General features: G+C 38.4%; 1 pseudogene; it reads right to left on the reverse strand.

The window, feature by feature from the left end:
• Positions 1–5263: 5263 nt before the first annotated feature.
• Positions 5264–5781, reverse strand: LOC118016809 (annotated as a pseudogene).
• Between the last annotated feature and the right edge of the window lie 5526 nt (positions 5782–11307).

The following is an 11307-nucleotide window of genomic DNA, read 5'->3' on the forward strand; positions in this document are numbered from 1 at the left end:
TGATAGTTGACTTGGCCAGAGTAATTCCTATGGAAGCAAGGGAGAACATGGCCTGGTTACGTGAAAGATGAAGACGGAGTTGTAGGACAGGTGCAGGGAAATATGCATTGAGTATTGAGAAATCTTAGAATTTTGGTGCAAAGGTGAGAATATATGTAAAAGGGCTATAACTAGAGATGTAGGCAGGGTCCCAAGGATTCAAGCAAATTTTAAAATCATTAATTCTAAGAGACTGCATCAGGTTGAAATCCTAATGGGAAGGAGCCATCTCTTCTTAGATTTAACATCTCAGTTGACTACACTACCTTATCCATACCTGACATCCTTGTTTCCATTCTGGGGAAGCCCTAAACATAATCAAATGGTGTAGAGTTTGGTCTTAATGCCTCTTAATTAGATAAATGGATGATGGATGTGGGAAGTGTCTAAGATGTGCTGTGAAGTCACAGATTTTTATGTGCCAAAGCAGAGCTCTTCATGAAGCTGATGAACCCGTGGTGTTCAGTGGCTAAGAGGATGCAGTTTCTCAGGGCTCTGGAACTGATGGCTTCAAGGTGGAAGGCACTGAGGGTGTATGGGACTGGCCTGAGGGTCACCAAGGAGACCTGATGTCATTGTGAGGATCATGATGACATTGTAATAGACACAATCACTGCCTGACAAGAAGAGCAAGAACTTTCTTTAAGTGCTTGAGACTCAGCTGAGGGTGGATCTTGGAGGGGGGTGCTCATCTGTCCTGGGGTGTGAGGAAACAAAGGGATTCAGAACCAAGTCTCCTCCTTCCACCTTTGGGGCTCAGTGCCCTGGATGTCTGAAAGGTAGTCATGGGTTCCTGCCAACTCCAGTGAGTGTGGGTCCTGTTTCAGGAGTGTCCTAGAGCTGCTTTCCTCTAAAGGCAGAGAGGGGTGCAGGAGGGAAGACAGGTAAGGCCTCTGAGTCCCAGCTTTCTCATCTGTCAAATGGGGATGAGAATGCTTCACCCACAGGATTGCTGAGAACCCTCAGTGATACACATGAGCAAGTCCATGGCCCTGTGGCTACTGTGGGATCATGAATCCCTATATGAATTCAGGCCACTTCTTACTCCTCTTCAATTTTGTCATTAGAGGACGAAGGAAGAAAGGAAAAGAAAAAGGCCCTGTGAGAAGCCTATTATAACATGTGGTTGTCATGATCATGACCCAACTGCATCAGTGTCATGTCATGTCACTAAACTAGTGCCTAACATGGTGCCAAGCATGTAGTTACTCCAGTAAAGCATAGTGATTTCTGGATCTGTCTCACCCTGTGCAGCTCTTCATGCCAGTGGCCCAGCTCATGTCAGGTGCCTCAAGGAGGCAGGTTGTGAGGTTCTGTGTCCTGATGGCTGCTGAAGCTTTCAGACTTAAGGGCAGCAGTCCTCAGGAGACCCCAAAACTTCACATCCCTAGTGGGATGTGAACCCTGGATCAAGTGGGTTCAAGTGGGTTCAAGAATATCATGTAGTATAATAGCTCCGGTAAGGCTCACAAACGAGGCTGAATGTAGAGAAGCCACTTTGATCTCATGATGGGAGAAGAGGTTTAGCAGGTGAAATTTCATTCGGTCAGCAGCTACAAGCTTAGTGTAATAGCCCTTGAGCCCCATCTTAGAGAAATCTGCCATTGTCTGAAAGCAGTGAATGGTTCCACTTGAAGAACACTTGTTCTTTAACATGCACTTGCAATAAATACACATATATTTTTTCTTGCTGTAGACATAATTAATCCTACGTTCTCTCTGAGAATGTGAAAATATGCATTAGTTTGAAGGGTTCCTAGCAATTTGAGATTCTAACATGTCTTCTTTCCTGGTAACCATGGTTTTATCTGTTTGGTAAAGAGAATTTTTTAGGAGCCTAAAATTTTTCAAGTGTTAGTTTAAAATGTCAGTTAAAAGGATGTGGAATTTTATAAAATAATAATGACCTGTGTGTCTTTGCCTTATTATCGTGATACCACGTAATATCGCTTATAATAATCAGAAATTCTTAAACATCATTATGATTATATTCCCAGGACATCACAGTTAGATTTATAGTTGCCAACCACACCATGCCCCGTCTCCAAGCAACCACCAATCTTTTGTCAATAGATTAGTTTTGATTCCTTATAATTTTATGTCCGTGGAATCATACAAGTTGCATTTTATTTTCATCTGGCTTGTTATGTTCAGCCATTTATTTGTTTATCGATTTAAATTATCTTTTATTTGACATAAATATATGAAACATTTATGAACATTTGGGAAATGCTTCCTTGAATATTTAATACCTAATATATATTAAAGAAGACTTCTGTTTAGGAATCATGTAGATTACCATTTCTTTTGTGAATCACCAAATTATCCAATTCGTATACACTGAAGTAGAAAAACATACGGGATTCTCTTCAGATTTAAGATTATAGTAAATATTTAATATGTGACTATAACAAGTTGGAGTTATGAAACTGTCCCCAAGAAAGGAAAATAGAAATATTAGCCTTTCTTTCTTTTATAAAGGAAAATTTTGTGCTTTGGTGATGATAAAAACCAAACCATAGGAATTGCTTGTTTTGTTTCCTACAAACATATTTAACTGAAGAATAGTCAAGTAATTAAGAAAATAATAATCATATAAATATTTTTAATTTCAGAAATTTATTTTATACACATTCCATGTAACGCATGTCTTTAGATACACTTTCTTGCATCTACATGGGCTGATAAATATGTAAATTTTACCCTACATACATTTATTCATTGAAAAGAATTTTGCAAATGTATTTTATACATGTTAGCAATAATCTTTATGGTCATTTCAGTAACCTCTGTCTTATCTGTTTTTTTATTTCTTTTAAAAGATTACCAGTATGGAATAAAATAAAGATTACAAGTATGAAATAAAATAGTGTGTAATTATAATGTTCCAGTTTCTGATATGGTTAAATATATTGACTGAACACATTTTCTAATATGCCATATTTAGACAATATAATGGTGGTGATAAATAACGGTGGAGATAGAGAATTCTTTTGCAGGTTTCTGAGTGTTCAGTTAAAATTCTTTTTCTGCACCATAGAAATCATGATGCTAGACTTACTTTGGGGATGTTTCCATGAAAAAAAATCTACAAAATATTATACATGAATCTAAATATATAAATAAATATAAATGTAAAAAAAGTTTGAATTAATAAAAAGTTGTCTTTATCAAATAATTCCAAATAATATACGTAGATACACCACCTCCGTGAGGTGAGACGAAATTCCAATTTACAAATCCAAGGCCGGGGCAGACCTAGTGATTCTTTTCCAAAGAATAGAGTAGGTGAATTGAAGTTACCGTACACTGGGGAAGCTATACAAACACCACCTGAACCCTGTTAATAAGGGTCAATATCCCTAGTGACACAGTGAGGTCAAGTGGGTATCACCTCCTCCTAAATATGAGGTGATGAGAAGGGCACTTCAATTCTGTGGCCTTCTTTTTTTTTTTTTAAGATTTTATTTATTTTTATTTGAGAGAGAGAGAATGAGAGAGAGGGAGTACATGAGAGGGGGGAGGGTCAGAGGGAGAAGCAGACTCCCCACCGAGCAGGGAGCCCGATGCGGGACTCGATCCCGGGACTCCAGGATCATGACCTGAGCCGACGGCAGTCGCTTAACCAACTGAGCCACCCAGGCGCCCAATTCTGTGGCCTTCTTTGCCAAAACCCATAACTGCAGTCTAATCAGGAGAAAATCAACAGCCTATGCCTGTACTCCTCAAGACTGTCAGGGTCATGAAAACATTCCTCAGACATTTCAACAGAGAGTTACCACTGGATCCAGCAATTCCACTCTAGGTACACAGCCAGGAGAAATGACAACATATGTCTACTTAAAAACTTGTACACGAATGGACATAGCATCATTATTCATAATAGTGGAAAGAACCAAAATATCCACCAATTAATAAGTAGATAGATAAAATGTAGCATATTATTTGGCAATATTTTTAAAAAGGAGAATGTAGTACTAATACCCGCCGTAGCATGAATGAAACTTGAAAACGTTAAACTAAGTGAAAGAAGCCAAAAAATGCAAAAGATGTGTGATTCCATTATATGAAGTGTCCAGAGAATGGCTGTCAATATGCTATACCCAAGGAACACCGCCCTTTCCATCCTGACTTTGAGAAAGCTCTGTCTGTAGGATTTGGGTCCCAGACCTTTCCTCCCGCTTTCCTGTGCCTTACTGTTCAAGCAGCAGTTCAGGCTTTTATCACAAGGTGGCACCAAAGGACTACCATAATCAAACTCCTCTCCTAGCCTTGTCTACCAGGAGTAAAATGAAATAACAATAATTTCCCTCAAAACTCAGGATTTGAACCTATACAGAATTATTTTATTTCTGAAAAAAAAAACCTGTTAGGTGCAAAGGGAGATTATGAAAACATATACTCTGGGTTTCTGCTGACAATGAAACATAGCAGGTATGCCGTGGCAGTGCAGGGCAGAACAGGAGGTAGGTGACTGAGAGAGGATGGAGCATCACAGCAGATCTGAACAGCCGTGTCCTGTGTCATTGACAGGGAGTGACAGGCAGTGGGTGAAAGAGGGTCTGGACAGCCTGCACAAGGGTGAAGTAATGGAGGGTAACACCCTGTTCTCTGCTAAATCTGTGCTAGTTCTGTGTATTCATTCTTTTTTTTTTTTAAAGATTTTATTTATTTATTTGAGAGAGAGAGAGAGAGAATGAGAGACAGAGAGCATGAGAGGAAGGAGGGTCAGAGGGAGAAGCAGACTCCCTGCCAAGCAGGGAGCCCGATGCGGGACTCGATCCCGGGACTCCAGGATCATGACCTGAGCCGAAGGCAGTCGCTTAACCAACTGAGCCACCCAGGCGCCCCTGTGTATTCATTCTTAAAAGAGTTTATTTAATCGAGGTTTTGACACATTGGCTATTTATGTCATTCCATAAGCTCAAAATGAACAACACAGGGAGCTTCACTTTGCTCATCCATAGTTTCTCTAGTTTCAGTAACAAAAATGCATGATGAGTGTAAAGAAAGGCATAGAAACACTAAGAAAAAAGTAAAGGTAAAATGCACAATGTTTGGATCCCAAGAAAACAAGAAGAGATGGTGGTTAGAAGTCAGGCGGACTGCACGTAATGATTAGGTTTAATTGACAATACCTTTTCCATAGACTGAAATTTTGTCCTGGGTTGCATATTATCACGACCATCGGTTTTCCTGCTTTCTCTGATTTTCATTACTAAAGTCACCAGTCTTTGGCTATGAGCTCCTCTTCAACATTTTCTAATGCCCACTGGTGATCTGTCAGCTCCAAAGCTTCCCACTGTCTCGAAAGCTCTGTTGGTGTCTGCAGGCATGGCCATGGCAGCTCCAGTCATCTGCTCCTGTATCATTCATGACTGGTCAGCTTAGAATCAGAGTAAATGCTCTGAAGCCCAAAGACACTGAGGAAATATCAGGATGCATAACTTCTGCAGGATGCATCAAATGTGAGTAGTTGGATTCCTTGCTGTAGCATAGGCTTAAAAGGGAGGACAGTAGAAATGGGACCTTGGTTGAGATAAAGCCTGAAAATGTCAAGTTGACTCATTTACCAATAAGAATCGCAAGGGGAACATTTGTTACATTGCCTTTCATCATGTCTGTGAGCATAGTGTGATGAGTCAGAGAAGGAAACACTACCTTCTTTTTAGGTTTCCTGAAAAATCCATCCTCTTTGTCATTGAAGTAATATTTTCTGTCTAGATAAGTGGGAAAAGTCATCATATCTGTAATTTTGTTTTATTTTCCTCCCAAAATATGTTGATATTTTAACCCCAGGTACCTATGAATGAGACTGCGTTTGGATATAATGTCTTTGCAGATGTGATCAGGTTAAGATGAGGTCATTAGAACAGACCCCATTCTATAGGACTTATGTCATTATAAGAAAGGGAAAATGCCATTGAAGACAGAGACAGGTGGGGAGAACATGTGATGACAGAGGCAGAGACTAAAGTGATGTTGTTGCAAGCAAGGACATCAAGGATTGATGATCACGACCGGAGGCCAGGAAGAGGCCGGGAGGATTCTCCCTAGTGTCTCAAGGTGCAAGGCTGTACTGAAACCTTGATTTGGGTCCAAACATCCAAAACTGTGAGAGACTCAAATTTCTGTTCTTTTAAGCTACTCGTTTGTGTACTTTGTTACAGTACCCATGGAAATTATTATACTACCTTAATTTTAGGTTTTTCTTTCTTGGATATGTTTCTTTGCTGTGATAAACAATAAGGCTGTCTCTTACGATACGAGCAGCAGTAGCATATACTGGTTGCATGTATTTACTCAGGAGCCACACAGCCTGTGCTTAAATCTAAGCCTTGAAACTTGCTAGCCCTGCCTTCGCTGTGCCTCAATTCTGTGATGTCTAAAGTTGGGCAAAAATAGCTCCTCCTCATAGGTTGTGGTGAGGATTAATGGTTAAGTATAGATTTAGCACATATAAAAATATTGGGCAAGAAAAGGCAACAGTAAATATTGATCATGTTATCATGAATATCATATCAGAATGGACCATTAAAGTTTCAACTGCCATTTTTATTATTTTGTGCATTCATATTGTATGGCATGCATTGACTTTCATAATATAATATTTATTATAAAAAAGTAGCTCACAATGCTGTAAGGTATTATTTATGTTCTCAAATACAGTTATATTTGCATAGTGAAATATCTGAAAATATATACATTGAATTGGAAATAGTGCTTGTCTGTGATCAATACTCCTTTAAGTTTCTAATGATTTTCACCTTCCCTGTATTTTCCATTTTTACTTACAAGAAAACACTTGGATTTAGAAGTGAAAAAATAGCAAAAATAAATGACCATTCCCAGCTGTTTCCATAGGAGAGTGAGTCAGTGTCAGATGTAGAATATCCCTAAAGCAGGTGAATCAGGTTAATTGGGTGGTCACAGCATTAATTCTTAAATCTACCACATGAGAGATGGCTAAGGAGTGGCAAGCAAGTCTCAAATAAATCTTACGATCTGCAGTCCTATGATGTCTCCACTCCTGAATATTTAGTGGAGGTCATGAGAAGAAAGTACCTTTACAACATCATTCTTTCTGTTCTCTCCAAATAAAGCCCCTTGAACTGAAAGCAGATTCAGGGCTTTAACCTCCAAGTTAGCCAAGCAGGGAATCCACAGGAGAGGGAAAGGGGGAGGCTGCATGAAATTGCCCAGTACTCAGCCCATAGCTTCCAGAGGGGAAATGCTTCAACAGCGGGATTCAGGGAGAAGTTTAGTCACAGCTCCTTCTGCCCAGGGCCCTGGAAAACAAGCACAAATGGATTTAAACACCTTTGAAGTACCTTCCTTGTGCAAATAAAATAGTAAAAAGAAAGGAGAATATTCGCATGCCTAGCACTTGTAATACAAATCAGCTTGAGTTAAAACAGAATGCAACCCCAAATCAACTTAAGGTTTGGCTCTTAGTGTGGCTACAAGAAATGAGCTCCCTGCAATCACTGTCATCTGTCACCATGATGGCCCAGATTAGGTTCTAGATGTACAGGCCTAGATGAGTAACAGTATGAATGAAATTCAGAAAATGAGGCCTGGACAAAGGGAAGATGTTTCATGTTCAAGAGACACTGAGGCACTGTTTTGGACTAGCTGGAGCCTGGGAACTCTAAGACTGAACACAGATGATAAAAACTGACTAAACATAGAGCTGTTGATTCTATGAGGGCTTCCTGTAGCATGTAAAGTGAGAAAATGGGTTTGTTCTTGTCAGAAGCTCTGAAAGAGAATACGCACGGCAAGGAGGCAGAAATGGCAGGTCACCCTATTGAGATGTGAATGTGGATTTGTTTTTGTCTTTCTTTCTTCCTCCTTTTCCATTAAGTAGCCAGGAATCTCTGAATAAAACATGTAGTGAAACAATACAATATTTCACGTAAGAAGAAACTATAAAGAAAGATTTCAAGAGTTAAAAAGTCCAATTCTTGATAATGGTCACCTCTGGGAAATTATAGAAGAGTGCAAAGTGAGTATCACCTCTCTATGTAATGTTTATTTCTGAATATGAGGACATAGAAGTCTGACCTACTATTTTCTGTTAACTATCTCATGTCTGTAATGTTCCAAAACAGCTATAGTTCTTATGAGTTTTAATTCCAATTTTGAAAACCACCCATACATTTAGAGAAAGTGAAAACTATAGTCAGACCCAGATACAAATAAATCAAATTTGGAACTCATTATCTTTTCAAGATATCATGTTTGTGCATTTCTTCCCTATATTAAGATAGACTAGAAGTCCAAGGTGAAAGCTCAACAGGGTTGGCTTTTTTTTTCTTCATTTATTGTTTTTATTTGCAGGAGTGGGGTGCTTTCTTTTGAGGCCTTTCTCCTGGGCTTGCAGATGGCCACCTTCATACTGTATTTTCACATAGTCACCCCAAGGTTTGTGTTTCTGTGTCTTATTCTCCCTTTATAAGGACACCAGTTATATTGGTGTGGGACCCACTGATAGGATTTCATTTTACTTTAATCACCTCTTTAAAAGCTCTGTCTCAAAAAACAGTCACATTCTGAGATACTGGGTGTTAGAATTTCAAAATATGAATTTTGGAGGGGGACACAATTCAGTCCGTAACACTCTCATCATATTCTCTATGGGTGTACATGTAATGCATATGTATTACATGTGGGTCTTATATATGTGGAGGCTCAACATTTGCTAAAGATCAAGTCAGTAATTAGATGTACCCAAGTGTTCTCCACACTTTAACCATTGGCATATGCAATCTTTTCTGTGTAAGGGCTGAGGCCAGCATAGAGGAAGTCACCAACCATGGTCCTGTAGGCAGGGACTGATCTGGGCTTGGGGACTAAAGTCTCCTGTTTTCAGTCTAATGTACTAGAAACTCATCTTTATACAATGTTATTTTCTGCTGTCTCCTCCTGGGAATCAATGGAGGTTCCAATGTCAAATGGAAGGTAAAACACGAGAAGTCACATAAAATAAAAAGTAATGATATGTGATATAGGGTTAACACACAAAATATATAAACAACAACTCAATAGGAAAAAAACCAAACAATCCTAGTTAAAAATTGGTCAGTAGATCTGTCATTTTTCCAAAGAAGACATATAGATGGCCAACAATACATAAAAAGATGCTCAATATCATTAAGCATCATGGAAATACAAACCAAAACCCCAATGACATATTACCTCATTCATGTTAGAATAGGAATTATCACAAAAACAAGATAACAAATGTTGGTGAAGACATTGAGAAAAATGTGTACTGTTAATGGGAATGTAAATTGGTACAAAACGTATGGAAAACATTATGGAGAGTCCTCAAAAAATTAAAATTAGAACTAACGTATGATCCAGGAATCCCATGTCTGGCTAATTGATGAAAATGAAAACACTAACTGGAAAAGATATATGCATACCCATGTACACTGCAGCATTATTTACAATAGCCAAGATATGGAAAGAACCTGTGTCCATTGATGGGTGACTAGAAAAAGATAATGTAGTATACACATAATACCACATATATAATTTTATATACACACACACACACAAGGGAATACTATTCATTCATAAAAAAGAACAAAACTTTGCCATTTGTGATAACATGGATGGAATAAAATCATTACACTAAATGAATAGGTCAGATAGGGAAAGAAAATTACCATATGATCTCACTTACATGTGGATTCTAAAAAAAAAAACCACACAAATCAAAAAGAAAGAAAACAAGCTCATGGATATAGAGAACACATTTCTGGTTGCCTGAAGCAGGGATGAGGGGTGGGACAAATCGGTAAAGGGGGTCAAAGGTAGAAACTTCCTATAAAATAAATGAAAATATATAAATTCTTATAAAATTCATAAGAATGGCAATGTAATATACAGCATGGTGACTCTGGTTAATACTACTGTATTGCATATTTGAAGGTTGCCAAGAGAATGGATCTTTAAAGTCTTCATCACACAAGAAAATGTAAGTATTTCAACTGACGGATATTAACTAGCCTTATTCTGGTGATCATTTCACAATATATATAAAAATATCACATTATGTTGTACAGCACATACACAAAAAACAATAAAAGGATTGATTAGCTTCTTCTTCCTCACCATAATCAAGTAACTCATCCACAAAGAAATGGCAACACACCTAACCCAGCATATAATTATGTATACATGTCCTTTCCTGCTGCATTAAAGCCCAATGGTGTTTATGAGTTATCATGGTTAAATCATCTCTATTATTGGGGGTAGAACACAGGCGAGCCCATACATGTCTTTGTTGAAGCTTTACACTGTTACATGTTGGATACTTTCAATTGGTTTGTTCATTTCTCCTCACATAGCTCTGTGAGGTAAGTATCAACCTGCCCATTTTACAGATGACCAACTACAGGATCACACACATCTACATACAGGCATCTTTTTCATTTTCTACAGGTTATTTTTTCCCAGAGAAAAGACATAATGTTAGACACAGAAACAAGCAATGAAAAGACAATTTTAGACACAGAACAAAGGTTTTTCTTCAAACTAAATTATGAAACAATATCTGTTGTGTGATCCCAATGCCCTTTGAAAAATTAATATGTGTATACAAAGAATGACATACACATAATTTCACTTTCTACTTATGCCTACATCTACATTCATTTACTTACTAAATGCGAATTAGATGTCTACTGTGTGCCAGGCACTGTCACTCCAGTTCCACATCTGAATCCACATCTTTCTTCCCTTGATAAGTAGACTGGATAACTGGAAATGGCCATAGGCAGCAAGATGGATGTTAGTACCCAACACATGGGGCAGTGAGGTTTGACCTCAAACGGACTCCATTCCAAACATTTTTAGTCAAAGCTTGACTCTGAGTCCTGGAAATCCAGCATCTACACAGTCTAGACAGACTAGGTCTATACCCCAGTTCTCCACTTAAAATGGTGTGAGTTTGATACTTTTGCTTCCCCTTACAGTCACTCAGTTGCCTCCTTTGCAAAATTGCAATTATATGATACCGACCTTAGAAGAAAATGTCACCTTCTAAGCACACAAATCAGATTATGTCACTCCTACACTCTAAACCTCCACCATCATAATGACTCTAACTCCTTACATCCGAATGATGTGGTTCCTGTCTGACCTTTGATCTCATCTCTTACTGTCTGCACTTTCTCTGCAAGATTCCAGCCACTTGAGGTCATCATATGCTTCTGGAATAACTGATGCCATTCACATAGCAAACCAAAAAGCCAA

Source organism: Mirounga leonina, unplaced genomic scaffold, assembly GCF_011800145.1.
Source record: "Mirounga leonina isolate KUSES-001 unplaced genomic scaffold, KU_Mleo_1.0 Mir_101414, whole genome shotgun sequence".
NCBI classification, from domain to species: Eukaryota; Metazoa; Chordata; class Mammalia; order Carnivora; family Phocidae; genus Mirounga; species Mirounga leonina.